This window comes from Trachypithecus francoisi, unplaced genomic scaffold (assembly GCF_009764315.1).
Source record: "Trachypithecus francoisi isolate TF-2019V2 unplaced genomic scaffold, Tfra_2.0 Contig00143, whole genome shotgun sequence".
NCBI lineage: Eukaryota > Metazoa > Chordata > Mammalia > Primates > Cercopithecidae > Trachypithecus > Trachypithecus francoisi.
In genome coordinates this window covers 300,807-317,500 of record NW_022680491.1, presented here as the reverse complement: position 1 = coordinate 317,500, position 16,694 = coordinate 300,807, and the positions used below count along the sequence as shown (strand labels likewise).

The window sequence follows — 16,694 nt, the reverse complement described above, 5'->3', positions numbered from 1 at the left end:
AGCACAACTGGGCAGAAGCCTCCCACCACTTCCGCCTCATCGCCACCATGCCAGGAGCCCGGGTCCATCCCAGTAGGTCAGGAGACCACTCCATAAAGACGCAGGCGCAGGTTTCCTGCCGTTCATGCTGCTTTCCCACTCTCAGAACGCCCAGGGGATTCAATGCTCTCATCAGGTGCCTCCGCAACCTTCCAAACTGGGGGAATGGGTATGCAGGGGCAGCGGGTTCCACACATGCCAGGCAAGATCTCCACTCCAGAATGCAGGGGCCGCTTTATCAGGATGAAGGACATTGCTTTGCCAGCAATCGGGAAAACAGTCCCCGTACACCCGGATTCCATTGCCACCAACTGTGTAAACTCCAGTCCTGAGGACATGCCAGAGACCCAGGTCTCAGGCACCGTGGGCACGCCTGGTGCCATGGCTCCCACCAAATGGATAGGCGCACTCTGCAAATCTAGGGGCCCAACACACCGCACCAGGAGCACAGGGAGGTGCCAACAAAGGAAGGAGCCTATGAAACACACCTCCAAATCAAGCAATTAGCCCAAGAAAACACCAGTCTCAGCACTCCATTGCTCCTCTTACATGGACGGCCTGGTCACCCTGTTCTGGCCCAGCTTATGCCCCCTCCACCCTATCCCGACCTGCTCACAGTGTCCCTGCCTACTGGACCAGGACGCTCCCTCTCCATGGCTCTATCTCTCTTGCTCTCTATCTCCCTCCCCATCGATCTTCTGGGTTTCCCCTGTACCTCCCGCTATTTCTGTTGCCTTCCTTCTGTCTCCCTGTCTCTCTCTCTTTCTCTCTCCCTCTCTCTTTCTCTGAATCTCAGTCTGTCTCTATCCCTCTCCAATTCACCTGTTTCTCTCGATGGATGTGTCTCTCCCACCATTGGTTTCAATCTCTCCATCCATCTCTTCCTTGCTCTCCTTTAAGGTGTTTTTGTGTGAGTACGTGTGTGTGTGTGTGTGTCTGTGTGTGTGCACGTGCCCATGCGTGGGTTCCAACACGTGTCCACCCAGGCATGTCTGTGTGTGGGGCTGTGGATTTGCTCCTGGTGGTGGTGGGGTGTGTCTGGGTTTCTCTCAGCCCCTCTCGCCGGTGATCAGGCTGCCGGCTCTAGTGCCAGCCCAGGGCAAACAGGGCCATCCCCCAACTTCCAACGCTCCACGCCATCTTGCTCCACTGCCAGCTCTTGGTCATGATAAGCGACCGTGATGGGGACATTGTAAGAAAAAAGCCACACACAGCTGGGCCAGCTGTTCGCCCTTGGCCAGCTGTGATGGCTCGGGAGGGTGGGGCATGAGGGGGCCTCTCAGGAGCTCCAGAGTGGCAAGAGATCCAAAAGAATACCTCCGTGACAGGGCGGAGTACTGGATGGTGTTCCAGGATCGTGGGCCCTGTGCCCTGACTCCTCCAAGCACTCCCTGTTCCTAGTGGGCCTGACGTGGTGGAGGCTCGGCAGCTCAGGAGCCGTGGGATTTCCACGTGCGAGCGGCTCGGGGGTTCCAATCTGAACCCGGAGTCCCTGGGCTGGTGGTGCTGGCTGGAAGCCAGCCAACATGACTGGGAAGGGTTCTTGGGGCAGCCAAGGGCCTCTGCGGGCGTGTAGGGCCATACCACCCTGAAGGCGCCTGATCTCGTCCGATCTCAGAAGCTTAGCAGGGTCGGGCCCATTTAGTACTTGGATGGGAGACAGCCTGGAAAAACTGGGCACTATAGGTTTTTTTTCTCTTTCATGTCTTTCTTTCTTTTCTGCCTTCCTTTCTTCCTTTCTGTCTCTCTCTCTTCTATCTTTCTTTCTTCTTTCTTCTTTCTTTCTCTCTTTTATCTTTCTTTCTTCTTTCTTTCCTTCTTTCTTTCTCCTTTCCTTTCTTTCTTTCTTTTCTTCTTTTTTCTTTCTTTCTTTCTTGTTTCTTTTCTTTCTTTCTATCCTTCTTTCTTTCTTTATTTCGTCCTTCCTTCCTTCCATAATTCTTTCCTTCCTTTCTTTCTTTCTTTCTTCTTTCTCTTCTTTCTTTCTTTCTTCTTCTTTCTTTCTTCTTTCTTGTCTTTCTCTCTTTTTCTTTCTTTCTTCTTTTTTCTTTCTTTCTTTCCTTCTTCTTTCTTTCTTTCTTTATTTCGTCCTTCCTTCTTCCATAATTCTTTCTTTCCTTCTTTTCTTCTTCTTTCTTTCTTTCTTTCTTCTTTCTTCTTTCTTGTCTTTCTCTCTTTTTCTTTCTTTTTGTTTCTTTTCTTTCTTTCTCTCCTTCTTTCTTTCTTTCTTTATTTCGTCCTTCCTTCTTCCATAATTCTTCTTTCCTTCTTTCTTTTTTCTTTCTTTCCTTCTTTCTTCTTTCTCTTTCTTTCTTTCTTTCTTTCTTTCTTTCTTTCTTCTTCTTTCCTTCTTTCTTTCTTTCTTTCTTTCTTCTTCTTTCTTTCTTCTTTCTTTCTTTCTCTTCTTTCTTTTTTCTTCCAAAAGGACTCCCACTCTGTCACCCAGGCTGGAGGGCAGTGGCACGATCTCAGCTCGCTGCAAGCTCTGCCTCCTGGGTTCATGCCATTCTCCTATGTCAGCCTCTCGAGCAGCTGGGACTACAGGCGCCCACCACCATGCCCGGCTCATGTTTTGTACTTTTAGTAGAGACAGGGTTTCACTGTGTAAGTCAGGCTTGTCTGGATCTCCTGACCTCGTGATCCACACACCTCGGCCTCTCAAAGCGCTGGGATTATAGGCGTGATCCACCTGTCACGGCCTGCTGCAGGCTATTTTGCCTTGCCCCCTCATTCCCTTCCCCCTACTATCGCCATGTTCCCAAATTCTCCTGACTCTGCTCCCCCTTTATCATGCCTGTACACCCCTGACACACCCACGGAATGCCTTTTGGGGGTGTGCCAGCAAAGCACCACTGGACAGCAGCATGCCACCGCTTCTGGCTATTCGCCGCCCAACCAGGAGCCTGATTCCAGCCTGGGAGGGCAGGGGGCCAGAGCCCAGAGGTGCAGGCACAGGTGTTCTCATTGTGAGAAAAAGGCCACACGCCTCTGGGTCACTTGTTCACCTTTGGCCAGCCCTGACAGCTCTGTCTGGGTGGGACAAGACGGGGCCTTGCAGGAGCTCCTGAGCTGCCAAGGATCCAAAAGAATACGTCTGCAACAGGGCGGAGGACCGGATGGGATCCCAGGATCATTGTCCCTGGGCCCTGATGCCTCAGAGCACTCCTTGTTCGAAGTGGGCCAGACGTGGTGGAAGCTCGGCAGCTCGGGATCCAGGAGAAGGCTGTGGAGCGGCTCGGAGGTCCCGATACATGCCCGGAGGCCCTGGGCTGGCTGTGCCGCCTGGATGCCGGCGGGCGTGGCTGGGCAGGGCTCTTGCGGCAGCCAGGTGCCTTTGCTGGTGTCTAAGGCCATACCACCCTGAACCAGCAAGATCTCATCTGGTCTCGGAAGATATGCAGGGTCAGGCCTGGTTAGTACTTGGATGGGAGATCGCCTGGGTATACTGGGTGCTGTGGGCTTTTTTGCTTTCTTTCTTGTCTTTCTTTCTTTTCTACCTTCCTTTATTTCCTTCTCTCTCTCCCTCTTCTTTCTTTCTTTCTTTCTTCTTCCCTTTCTTTCTTTCCTTCTTTCTTCTTTTTCTTTATTTCTCTCCTTCTTTCGTTCTTTCCTTCTTTCTTTTCTCTTTCTTTCTTCTTTCTTTCTCTCTTTCTCTCTCTCTCTCTTTCTTTCTTTCTTCTTTCTCTCTCTCTTTCCTTCTCTCTCTCCTTCCTTTCTTCCCTCCCTCCCTCCCTCCCTCCTCCCTCCCTTCTTTCTTCTTCTTTCTTTCTTTCTTTCTTTCCTTCTTTCTTTCTTCTTCCCTTTCTTTTCTTTCTTCTTTCCTTTTCTTCCAGATAGAGCCTCACTGTATCACCCAGGGCGGAGTGCAGTGGCACGATCTCAGCTCACTGCAAGCTCCGCCTCCCAGGTTCACATCATTCTCCTGCCTTGGCCTCCGGAGCAGCGGGGACTGCAGACACCTGCACCCACGCCAGGCTCATGTTTTGTAGCTTTAGCAGAGATGAGGTTTCACTGTGTTAGCCAGGCTGGACAGGATTTCATCCTGCTGTAGTCTTTTATGTTTTCCCCCCTCCTTCCTTTCCCCTGCTGTCGCCATGCTTCCCAACCTCCCTGGAGTCTGCTCCCACTTTATCGCCTGCCTACATCCCCTCTGCAGCTGAGGACGTCCTCTTGGGGATTCGCCCCAAAAGCAGAACGGTCAGCAGCCTGCCATGGCATCTGCCTCGCCGCCGCCAATCCAGGAGCCCAAGTCCATCCCGGGAAGGCAGGGGGTGGAACCATAAATGCACAGGGGTAGGTTCCTTATGGTTTGTGCTGCCTTCCCGCTCCAGGAACGCCCAAGTGATTCAATGCACTCATCGGGCACCACTGCAACCTTCCAAACTGGAGGAAGGGGCATGCAGGGGCAGCGGGTGCCACACAGGCCAGTCAAGATTTCTGCTCCATAACGCAGGGGCCGCTTTATGCAGGGGAAAGACATTGCTTTGCCAGCCACCAGGAAAACAGTCCCTGTGCACCCGGATTCCATTGCCACCAACTTTGTGTAAACTCCAGTCCCGAGGACTTGCCAGAGACCCAGGCTTCGGGCACTTTGGGCACGTCCAATGCCACGACTTCTGCCAAATGATCAGGTGCACTCTGCAAATCTAGGGGTCCAACGCACTGCACCAGGAGCACAGGGAGGTGCCAATATAGGAAGGAGCCTACGAAACCCACCTCCAAAGCAAGCAACTAACCCAAGACCAAACCCATCTCAGTGCTCCATTGCTCCTCTTGCATGGACAGCCTGATCACCCTCTTCTGGCCCAGACCACGGCGTCAACCCTAACCCAGCCTTCTCAAAAGGGCCCTGCTTACTGGAGCAGGGCGCTCCCTCTCCAAAGCTCTATCTCTCTCCCTCTCTAGCTTCCTCCACTTCTTTCTTCTGGATTTACCCCTGCAACTCGCGCTCCTTCTGTTGCCTTCCCTCTCTCTCTCTGTCTCTCTCCCTTTCTCCGTTCCTCTCTCTTTCTCAGCCTCTCTGTCTGTCTCTTTCTCTCTCCCCCTCCCCTGTCTCTCTTGACTGATGTCTCTCTCTATCCCTTAGTTTCAATCTCTCCATCCATCTCTTTCTTGCTCTCCTTCAAGCCGTTTGCATGTGCATACATGTGTGTGTGTGTCTGTGCGTGTTTGCATGTGTGTGTGGGTTCCTGTGCATGAGCGCCCAGGTGGGTCTGTGTGTGGCTGTGGATTTTCTCCTGATGGTGGTGGGGTGTGACTGGGTTCTCTCAGTAACTCTGCTGGGGATCAGGCTGCTGGCTCTACTGCCAGCCCAGGGAAAAGCAGGGCCATTCATGAACCCCTATACCCCCACGCCTACTTGCCCACCAACCAGTTCTTGGTCAGGACAAGCGACCATGGTGGGGGCATTGTGAGAAAAAAGCCACGTGGTTGGGCCAGCTGTTCACCCTTGCCCAGCCCTGATGGCTCTGTGTGGGTGGAGCAAGAGGGGGCCTGGCAGGAGCTCCTGAGCGGACTGGATCCAAAAGAACATCTCCACGACAGGGCTGAGGATGGGACGGGGTCCCAGGATTCGGGGTCCTGGGCCCTGATGCCTCAAAGCTCTCCCTGTTCCGAGCGGGCCCGACGTGCTGGAAGCTCGGGAGCCGAGGGAAGGCCGCGGGCGAGCGGCTCGGGGGGGGTCCCGATCCGAGCCCTGAGACCCCGGGCTGGCAGTGCTGACTGGAAGCCAATGGGCATGGCTGGGCCGGGCTCTTGGGGCAACCAGGCACCTCTGCCGGCGTCTATGGCCATACCACGCTGAACACGCCCGTTCTCATCTGATCTCAGTAGCTAAGCAGGGACGGTCCTAGTTAGTACTGGGATGGGAGACCACCTGGGAATATAGGGTGTTTTAGGCGTTTTTGCTTTTTTTCTTGTCTTTCTTTCTTTTCCGCCTTCCTTTCCTCCCTTCTCTCTCTCTCCTTTTCTTTCTTTCTTCCTTTCTTCCTTTCTTTCTTTCTTTCCTTCCTTCCTTCCTTCTTTCTTCTTTCTTTCTTCTTTCCTTCTTTCTTTTCTTTCTTTCTCTTTTTCTTTCCTTCTTTCTTTCCTTCCTTCCTTCCTTCTTTCCTTCCTTCCTTCCTTCCTTCCTTCCTTCCTTCCGTTCTTTCTTTCTTTCTTTCTTTCTTTCTTTCTTTTTCTTCCAAATGGAGTCTCATTCTGTCCCCCAGGCTGGCATGTAGTGGCATGATCTCAGCTCACGGCAAGCTCTACAGCCCGGGTTCATGCCATTCTCCTGCCTCAGCCTACTGAGCAACTGGGACTATAGGTGCTCTCCACCACGCCCGTCTCATGTATTGTAGTATTAGTGGAGACGGTGTTTTACCATGTTAGCCAGGCTGGTCTGGATCTCCTCATCTCGTGATCCACCCGCATCGGCCTCCAAAGTGCTGGGATTACAGGCGTGATCCACCGCATGCTGTAGGCTTTTGTGGCTTCCCCCCTCCTACCCTTCCCCCTACTGTCACCGTGCTTCCCAGCCTCCCTGACTCTGTTCCCACTTTATTGCCTGCCTAAACCCCCGCCACAGCCGGGGACCTCCTCCTGGGGGTCTGCCACCAAAGCACCACTTAGCAGCAGCATTCCATCACTTCCACCTTGCTGCCGACCTGCCAGGAGCCCATACATGTGCGGGTTCCCTGCTGTTCATGGTGCCTTCCCGCTACCAGAATGCCCAGGCGATTCAGTCCACACATCTTTCTCCACCTTCCAAATTGGGGGAAGGGGAGGGCAGGGGCAGTGGGTGCCACACACGCTAGCCAGGACCTCCACTCCAGAACACAGGGCTGCTTTATCTGGGGGAAGGACATTACCTCGCCATACACTGGGAAGCAGTCCCTGTGCACCCAGATTCCCATTGCCTCCAACTTCGTGTAAACTCCAGTCCCGAGGACACACCAGAGACCCAGGCCTCAGTCCCAGTGGGCACACCCGGTGACACGTCTCCTGCTAATCGGGCGAGCGTACTCTGTAAATCAATGTGACCACCACACCGCACCGCACCAAGAGCACTGGGAGGTGCCAACAAAGGAAGGAGCCTATGAAACCCACCTCCAAAGGAAGCAATTAATGCAGGACAAAACCCATCTCAGTGCTCCGTTGCTCCTCTTGCATGGACTGCCTGTCCACCCTGTTCTGGCCCAGTCCAAGCTCCCTCCAACCTATCCCGGCCTGCTCAAAAGGACCCTGCCTACCAGAGCAGGGTGCTCCCTCTCCAAGGCTCTATCGATTTCGCTCTCTACCTCCCTGCACCTCTCTCCTCTGGGTTTGTCCCCGCACCTCGCGCTACTTCTGTCATCTTCCGTCTGTTTCTATGTCTCTCTCTCTTTCTCTGTCCCTCTCTCTTTCTCCACCTATCTGTCTGTCTCTTTCCCTCTCCACCTCCTCTGTGTCTCTCTCAATCACTGTATGTCTCCCTCTCTTGGTTTCAATCTCTCCATCCATCTCTTCCTTGATCTCCTTAAAGCCGTTTGTGTGTGCGTGTACTTGTGTGTGTGCATGTGTGTATGTGTGTGTGTGTGTGTTTGCAACGTGTGTGCAATTTCCCATGTGTGTCTGTGTGTTTGGCTGTGGATTTGCTCCTGGTGGTGGTGGGGTGTGTCTGGGTTTCTCTCAGCCCCTCCTGCTGGAGATCAGGCTGTCGGTTATAGTGCCATCCCGGGGCAAAGCAGGGCCATACCCCAACCCCCAACCTCCCACGCCCTCTTGCCCACCTGGCGTGTCTTCATCTTTACAAGTGACCATGGTGGGGGTGTTGTGAGAAAAAGGCCATGCGTGGCTGGTCAGCTGTTTGACCTTGGCCAGCCGTGACGGCTCTGCCAGGGTGGGACATGACGGGGCCTGACAGGAGCTCCTGAGTGGCCAGGGATCCAAAAGAATAACTCCGTGACAGAGAGGAGGATGGGTCGGGGTCCCAGGATCGTGGGCCTTGCGCCCTGATGCCTCAGAGCACTCCCTGTTCTGAGCAGAACTGACATGGTAAAAGCTCAGGAGCTCGGGAGCCAGGGGAAGGTGGTGGGCGAGTGGCTCTGGGGTCCAGATATGATCCCGGTGGCCCCAGGCCAGCGTTGCCATGTGGAAGACCTCGGGCATGGCCGGGCCGGGCTCTTGGAGCAGCCAGGCGCCTCTGCTGGCATCCACGGCCACAGCACGCTGAACGCGCCCGATCTAGTCTGATCTCGGAAACTAAGCAGGGTCGGGAATGGTTAGTCCTTGCATGGGAGACCATATGGGAATACCGGGTGCTGTAGGCTTTTTGCTTTCTTTCTTGTCTTTCTTTCTTTTGTACCTTCTTTTCTTTTCTTCTCTCTCTCTCTTCTTTCTTTTTCTTTTTTCCTTTCTCTCTTTTTTCTTTCCTTCTTTCTTTCTTTCTCTATCTTTATTTCTTTCCTTCTTTCCTTCGTTTTTCTTTCTTTCCTTTCTCTTTCTTTCTTCTTTCTTTCCTTCTTTCTTTATTTCTCTCTCTCTTTCCTTCTTTCTTTCTTCCATTCTTTTCTTTCTCTCTTTCTTTCTCAGCTCATTTCAAGCTCCGCCTCCCGGGTTCCTGCCCTTCCCCTTCTTCAACCTCCTGAGTGGCTGGGACTAAAGGCGCCCATCCCCACGTCTGGTTAATTTTTTATTTTTAATAGATATCCTCCCACCTCGGCCTCCCAAAGTGCTGGGATTACAGGCATGAGCCATTATACCTAGCCATCAGTTGTTTTGTATGTCTTCTCACATGACCCACCTTTCCAGACTGTTCTAGCCCATCCCAAGCACACTCCACCGTATCCCAGCCTGCTGAAAAGGGCCTTGTTTAGCTGAGCAAGTCTCTCACTCTTCACACCTCTGTCGCTCTCGATCTCTAGCTCTCTCACCCTCACTTTTTCTCTTCTTTCCCCTCCACCTCGTGGTTTTTCTGCCGCCTTCTCTCTCTATCTCTCTGTCTGTCTCTCACAGTCCCCGTTCGATGTCTTTCTCATCTCTGTTTCTCTCCCCCCCTCCATTTCTGTCTCTACATCTCCCTCTCGCTTGCACTCCTTTAAGCTATCTGTGGCTGTATTTTTCTGGGTTAGTGTTTTCCCACGCACATGCACCTGTGTGTGTTCTTGTGTGGGGTGCGTTTGCTCATGGGGTTGGTGGGGGGTGTGTCTGAGTGTGTCAGCCCCTCTTTCCCAGAATCAGGCTGGTGGCTCTAGTGCCAGAGTGGGCAAAGAAGGGCCCCATGTCCTCTTGCCCAAGGGCCAGTTCTTCATTGTGGTAAGTGAGGGTAGTGAGGGTGTGGTGAGAAAAATGTTCCACAGGGCTGGGCAGGCTATGTGCCCTGGGCAGGGGCACATAGCCTGCCCAGCCCTGACAGATCTGGCTGGGTGTGGCTGGAGGGGTTCTTGTAGAAGGGGCTGCGAGGAATGAAAGACAGTATTTCCACTCCAAGGCCGAGAACCGGAAGAAATCCTGGGATCGTGGGCACTGGGCGCTGCTGTGTTGGAGCCCGCCAAGTTTTGAGTGGTCCTGATATGCTGGAAGTTTGGGAGCACGGGAGCCAGGGGAAAGCTGCAGATAAGAAGCTCTGGGGTACCCAACTGAGTCCCTTGGCACAAGCTTGGCAATGATGGCTGAAATCAGGCAGGCATAGCAGAGCCTGGCTCTTGGGACAGCCAGATGCCTCTCCCAGTGTCTGGCATGCCACTCTGAAGGTGCCTGATATCCTCTGATCTTGGAGCTAACAGTGTCAGGCCTGGTTGGTACCTCGGAATACAGTGTTCTGTAGGATTTTTTTTTTTTTTGGCTCTTCAGCTCCCTCCCTTAGCCCTATTGTGGCCATATTTCCCAACAGCTCCATGAGTCTGCTCCTGCTTTTGTGCTCACCTGCGCCCCTCTACAACCTGGGACCTCCTCCTGGGAGTCCGCCACTGTGGCACCACCAGGTAGAAACATTACATTGCATTTGCCACACCATTGCCCTACCAGGAGCCTGGCTCCAACTGGTTGTTTGCCTGTCCTGTCCTGACAGCTTTGGGTGGGTGGGGCAAAAGGGTGCCATGCAGGAGGGGTGGCAAGGGATCCAAATCAATACCTCAGCAGCAAGACTGAGGGCAAGAAGACATCCCAGAACCGTGGGCCCTGGGCCCTGGCACCTCAGAGCACAGCTTGTCCCGAGTGAGCCCGATGCGGTAGAAGCTCGGGAGCTCAAGAGCCAGGGGAAGGATGTGGGTGAGCAGTTCAGGGGTCTCTTGTTTTAGTCCCACCACCCCAGTCTGGCGGTGACTGCTGGAACCAGGCAGGTGTGACTGGGCCGAGCTCTTGGGGCTGCCAGGCAACTCTGCTCGTGTCTATGGCCATACCACATTGAATGCGTCAGATCTCGTGTGATCTCAGTACCTAAGCAGGGTTGGGCCTGGTCAGTACTTGGATGGGAGACCACCTGGAATACTGGGTGCTCTAGGCTTGTGGTTTTTTTGTTTGTTTGTTTGTTTCTTCACTCCCTCCATTCTCCCTATCTTTCTCATGCTTCCCAACCATCGCCTGACTTTGCTTTCCTTTTAAGTCCCCCTCACTGGCCCCTTCCAAAGCCCCGGACCTCCTCCTGGGAGCCTGCCCCTGCACTGCCGAAGGATAGCACCATCCCAGCACTTCTGTCTCAACACCATCCCTCCAGGAGCCAGGCTACTGCTGGGGCAGGCCAGAACTTGACAGCAAATTTGCAGACCCATGTTATTTGCTGTCAGAGGTGTCTTCCCACTCCCAGAATGGCCAAGCAATTCAATTTACTCATCGAATGCTGCTGCAGCAGTCTAAGCCATGGGAAAGAGAGGGCAGGGGAAGTAGGTTCCACAGAGGCCAGCTTAGAAGCTTGGTCCACAACACAGAAGCTGCTCATCCATGGAAAGGACATTGTTTGCCCACCCATGTGGATAACAGTCCGTTTGCACCCATATTTCCATCGTTACTAACTATGTGTAAACTGCAGTCCTGAGCACACAAGCGAGGTCCTGGCATGCTTGGGTACACTGGGTGCGGTAGGCTTTTTCCTCTGGCTTTCCCATTCCCTCTTCACCCTATTTTCACCAAGTTTCCCACCACCCCCTGGGTGACCAACCCACAGATTGGGACCTCCTCCTGGGAGTCCGCCCCACCAGCACAGGCGGGCAGCAGCATTCCACCACTTCTGCTTCACTGCTGCCCATTCCAGCCTGGGCAGGCCAGGGCAGTATCCCAAAGGCAGGGCCATATCCCAAAGGCACAGGCGCATGTTTCCTGACATCTGGGGTGTCTTCCTTCTCTCGGAATGCCCAGGCTATCCATTATATTCATAGGGAGTCACTGCCACAGTCCTAACTGGGAGAAAACACAGGCAGGAGCAGCGGGTTCCAAAGACACCAGACAATATCTCCACCCCAGAACACAGGGTCTGCTCATCTTGGGGAGGAACATTGATCCCAGCCAACAGGAAAACTGTCCCTGTCCACCCAAATTACCACTGCCACCAGTGAGTAAACTCCAGTCCCAAGGACATGAGAGCAACACAGCCCTCAGGCACCATGGGCAGGCTCAGAGCACGTTCTTGCCAGACGGGTGGGTAAACTCTGAAAACCTCAAGGTCCATGGCACTAACAGCATAGGTTGGAGTCAATTATTGAAGGACCCTACGAAACCTGCCCCCCAAACAACCAACCAATACAAGAAAAACACCTCTCAGGGCTTTGTCTTTCTGCGTGGGCCACACAGCCACCATGTTCTGGTCCAGTCCAAGCATCCTCCACATTCTCCCAGCCTGTTCACTGGGTCTGTGCCAACCAGAGCAGGGCACTACAAATTTAAGTCTCTCTAGGTCCCTCAGCCTGACTATTTCTCTTCTTTCCCCTCAACTTCGTGCTCTTTCTTCTGATTTGACACACTGCTTTTGTAGAATCTGCGATGGGATATTTGGGAGCCCATTCAGGCCTATGGTGAATTCCAAATATCCCCGTATATAAACTAGAAAGAAGTTAAACCTTTGTTTTGATTCAGCCTGTTGGAAACACTCTTTTTGTAGAATCTGGGTAGGAACATTTGAGAGCACTTTGAGACCTATAGGGAAGAAGCAAATATCCTCAGATAAAACCGAAAAGAAGCTTTTTGTGAAACCACTTTGCCATGCATTGATCCATCTCACAGTGTTTGATTCAGCAGAGGGAAAATTCTCTTTGTGTAGAATCTGACAGGAGAAAATTGGACGGGAGTCCATGGGAACCTGCCGTTAAAAATCTAATATCACCAGTTAAAAACTAGATAGAAACTGTGAAACAGCTTTTGATGCTTGAATTCATCTCACAGAGTTGTAATTTTACTTTCTTTAAACAGGTTGGAAACATTTTTGTAGAATCTGCAAAGTGAAATTTGGAAGCCTATGGTGGCCTATAGTGAAAAACAGTATATCCCCTGATAAAAACTGGAAAGAAGAAATCTGTGAGACTGCATGGCAATATGTGTATTCATCTCACAAAATTAAACTTTTCTTTTGATTTAGCAGGTTGTAGAATCTTCCAAAGGATATTTGGGAGCCCAAAGAGGCCTGTAGAGAATAACTACATATCCCCAGACAAAAACTAGAGAGAACCGGTATGTAAAATCAATTTTCGGGGTGTGGATTCATCTCACAAAGTTAACTACTTCTTTTGATTAAGCAGGTTTGAAACACTCTTTCTGTAAAATCTGTGAAGGGACATTTGGGAGCCCTTTGAGCCCTATAATGCAAAATCAAATATTCCCAGCTCAAACTAGAAAGCAAGTGTCTGTTAGACCCCTTTCAAAGTGTGGATTCATCTCACAGAGATAAAATTTTCTTTATATTAATAAGGCTGAAAACACTTTTTAGGAAAATCTATTAAGGTATATTTTGAATCCTTTTGGAGCCTATAGTGAAAAGCTGTGTATCCCCAGATAAAAATTAGAAAGAAACTATCTCTGAAACCACTCTGCAATGTGTGGATTCATCTTAGCAGGTTGGAAACATTTTGTAGAAACTATGATGGGATATTTTGGAGTCCATAGAGGCCAAAGGGGAAAAAAAAAATCCGAAGAAAAAAACAAGAAAGAAGCTATCTGTTAAGCCTCTTTCCAATGTGTGGATTTATCTCACAGAGTGAACTCAACATTTCTTTTGATTAAGCAGGTAGAAGACACTCTTTCTGTAGAATCTGTGAAGGTGCGGTTGGGAGCACAATGAGGTCAATAGTGAAAAACTGAATACCACAGGTAAAACTAGAAAGAATCTTACCTCTGAAACTGCTTTGCAATGTGTGGTGTCACCATCACAGAATTAAACCTTTATTATAATTCAGCAGATTGGAGACACTGTTTCTGTAGAAAGTGCAAAGAGACATTTGGGAGCCCTATAGTGGAAAACTGAATAGCCACACAATAAAAAGTAGAAAGAGGAAGAAGTTATCTCAGAAATGGGTTTGTGATATGTGTCTTCATGTCACTGAGGCAAATCCTTCTTTGGATTCAGCAGGTTTCGAGCACTTTTTGTACAATCCGCAAAATTATAAGGAAGTCCTTTGAGGCCCGCAGTGAAAAACTTAATATCTCCAGGTTAAAAACTGGAAATAATCTAGGAAACTGCCTTGCAATTTGTAAATTTATCTGAGTTCCACATTTCTTTTGATCCAGCACGCTGAAAACACTTTTTTTGTAGAATCTACTTAAGAGTTTGTGGGAACATGTTTTGTCTCCTAAATAACGATTTTCCCAGGAATAAACCAGAAAGAAGTTATCTGTGACATGTAGATTCTTCTCAGAAAGCTAAACCATCCTTTTGATTAAGCATGTTTAAAATACTCTTTTTGTAATATCTGCAAAGGAGCACTTTTAACTGCATTGTTACTTATAGTGGAAAACAGAATATCCCCAGATAAAAATTGGAAAGACGCTACTGTGAATAGTGCCAAATAAACATTCGTGTGTTTTTGTCTTAATAGCAGAATGATTTATAATGCTTTTGGTATATACCAAGTAATGGGATGGCCGGGTCAAGCGGGATTTCTAGTTGTAGATCCTTGAGGGATCACAAAGACTTGGAATCAACCCAAATGTCCATCAGAGACAGACTATTAAGAAAATGTGGCACATATACACCATGGAATAATCTGCAGACATAAAAATTTATGAGTTTGTGTCCTTTGTAGGGACATGGATGCAGTTGGGAAATAGCATTGTCAGCAAACTACCACAAGAACAGAAAACCAAACGTTTCTTTTGATTCAGCAGTTTGGAAAAACTGTTTTTGTGCAATCTGTTTAGGAAAGTTTGGGAGCCCCTTGCGGACTACAGTGAAAAAGAGAACATCCTCATATGAAAGCTAGAAAGAAGCTATCCGTGAAACATTTTGCAATGTGTGGCTTCATCTCACAGAGTTGAACTTAGTTTTTAATTATTCCTGTGGGAAACACTCTTTTTGTAGAATCTCCAAAGAGACATTTTGGAGCACCTTGAGGCTTAGAGTGAAAATGGAAAAGGCCCAGATAAATACTAGAAAGAAGCTGTCTGTGAAATCACGTTAAGTCACGTGGATTTATTTCACAGAGTTAAAACTTTCCTTTGATTCAGTGTGTTAGAAACATTTTTTTTTTTGAATCTGTGAAGGGATATTTGGGAACCCCTTCAACCCTATGGAGGAAAACAGTATATCCACAGATAGGAACCACAAAGAAGCTATCTGTGAAACTGTATTACAACATGTTGATTCAGGTCATGGAGTTCAATCTTTATTGTTATTCAACACTTTGGAAACACCTCTTTTGTAGGATCTGAGAAAAGATATTCGGGAGTCCCCTAGGGCCTGTAGTGGAAAATTAAATATCCCCCAATAAAAACTAGAAAGAAACTATCTAGAAGGCCACATTGCTGTTATTGGCTTCATGTCACAGGGTAAAATCCTTCTTTTGGTTCAGCAAGTTGGCAACACTCTTTTTCTAGAATCTGTGAAAAACACTTTAGAACCCATTGAGACCTATAGAGAAAATTTGAATATCCTCACATTAAAAACTAAAAAGACTCTACCTTCAAAGCCGTTTTCAAAGGTGAGGATTCATCTCACAGAGTTAAACAGTTTTTTTTTTTTTTTTTTAATTTTCAGGTTTGGAGTACCGTTTTGGAGACTCTACAAAGACATAATTTGGAGTCCATTGAGGCCTATACTTAAAATATTTTATCCCCAGATAAAACCAGAAAGAAGCTATCTGTGAAACTGAAACTCCTTTGCAATTTGTGGGTTATTCACACAGTTAAATATTTCTTTTGATTCAGCATTTTGGAAACACTGTTTTTGTGCAATTTGCGGAGGGACATTTTGGAGCCAATTGAGGCATACAGTTAAAAACGACGTATTCCCCGAGAATACTAGAAAGAAAATATCTGTGAAACCACTTTGCAATGTGTTGATTCACCTCACAGAGTTCAACTTTTCTTTTGATTCAGCAGGCTGAAAACCCTCTTTTTATTGAAGCTGTGAAGTGATATTTTGCAGTGAATTGACATCTATAGTGAAGAATATAGTATCCACAGATAAGAACTACAAACAAGCTCTTCGAGAAAATATTTGTCATGTCTGTATTCATCTCCCAGTGGTAAACCTTTCTTTTTTTCAGCAGGTTGGAAACACTCATTTTGGAGAATCTGTGAGGGGACATTTTGAAGCCCTTTGATGCCTACAGTGCAGAAACAAATATCCCAGAGGAAAGTAGAAAGAAGCTATTTGTGAAAATGCTTTGCCATTTTTGAATTTGCCTCACAGAGTTAAACTTTTTTTTAACTTCAGCAGTTGGAAACACTTTTTGTAGAATCTGCAAAGGGGCATTTGGGAGTTTATTGAGGCACTTAGTGAAAAACCGAATGTCCCCACATAAAAATTAAAGAATCTGTGAAACCAATTTGCAATTTTTGGATTCATCTTACAGAGTTAAACCTTTTTATTGTTTCAGCAGGTTGGCAACACCGTTTCTGTAGAATCTGTGAAGAGGATTTGGAGTACTTTGAGGCCTAAGGGAATACAGTATAACCCATGATAAAATCTAGAAAGAGAAAAGTCTGTGAAACCACTTTGGAATATGTGGATTGATGTCACGGAGTTAAATGTTTCTTTTGATTCGGCAGGGTGGAAACACAGTTTGGAAGGCATATTGGGGAGCACCATTAGGTCTATAGGAAAAAAAAATCCCCATATAAAATCTTGAAAAATATCTATCTGTGAAACCGCTTTGCAAACTGTGCATGCATTTCACAGAGTTCAAACTTTCTTTTGTTTCAGCAGATTGTTAATGATATTTTTGAATAACCTGTGAAGGGATAATTGGGAACCCAATGAGGCTTATATTGAAATTCGAAATAACCTCAGATAAACACTAGGAAAATCCAATTTGTGAAACTCATTTGTGATGTGTGTGATCATCTGACAGAGATAAGCGCTTCTTTTGATTTTGCAGGTTGGAACCATCTTTTTGTGGAACGTGTGAAGAGATATTTTGGAACCCCTTGAGACCTATAGTGAAAAATGGAATATCCTCAGACAAAAACTGTAAAGAAGCTATCAGTGAAACCGCATTGTGATGTGTGGATTCTTCTAACAGAGTTAATCTTTTTTTTGATTCAGCAGTTTA

General features: G+C 48.6%; 3 pseudogenes; all 3 read left to right on the top strand.

Annotated features, from left to right (window-relative positions):
- The first annotated feature begins 1,609 nt into the window (after window positions 1-1,609).
- Window positions 1,610-1,728, top strand: LOC117067863 (annotated as a pseudogene).
- Window positions 1,729-5,820: 4,092 nt separating this feature from the next.
- On the top strand, window positions 5,821-5,939 carry LOC117068342 (annotated as a pseudogene).
- A 4,447-nt stretch (window positions 5,940-10,386) lies between these two features.
- Window positions 10,387-10,504, top strand: LOC117068106 (annotated as a pseudogene).
- The last annotated feature ends 6,190 nt before the right edge of the window (window positions 10,505-16,694 follow it).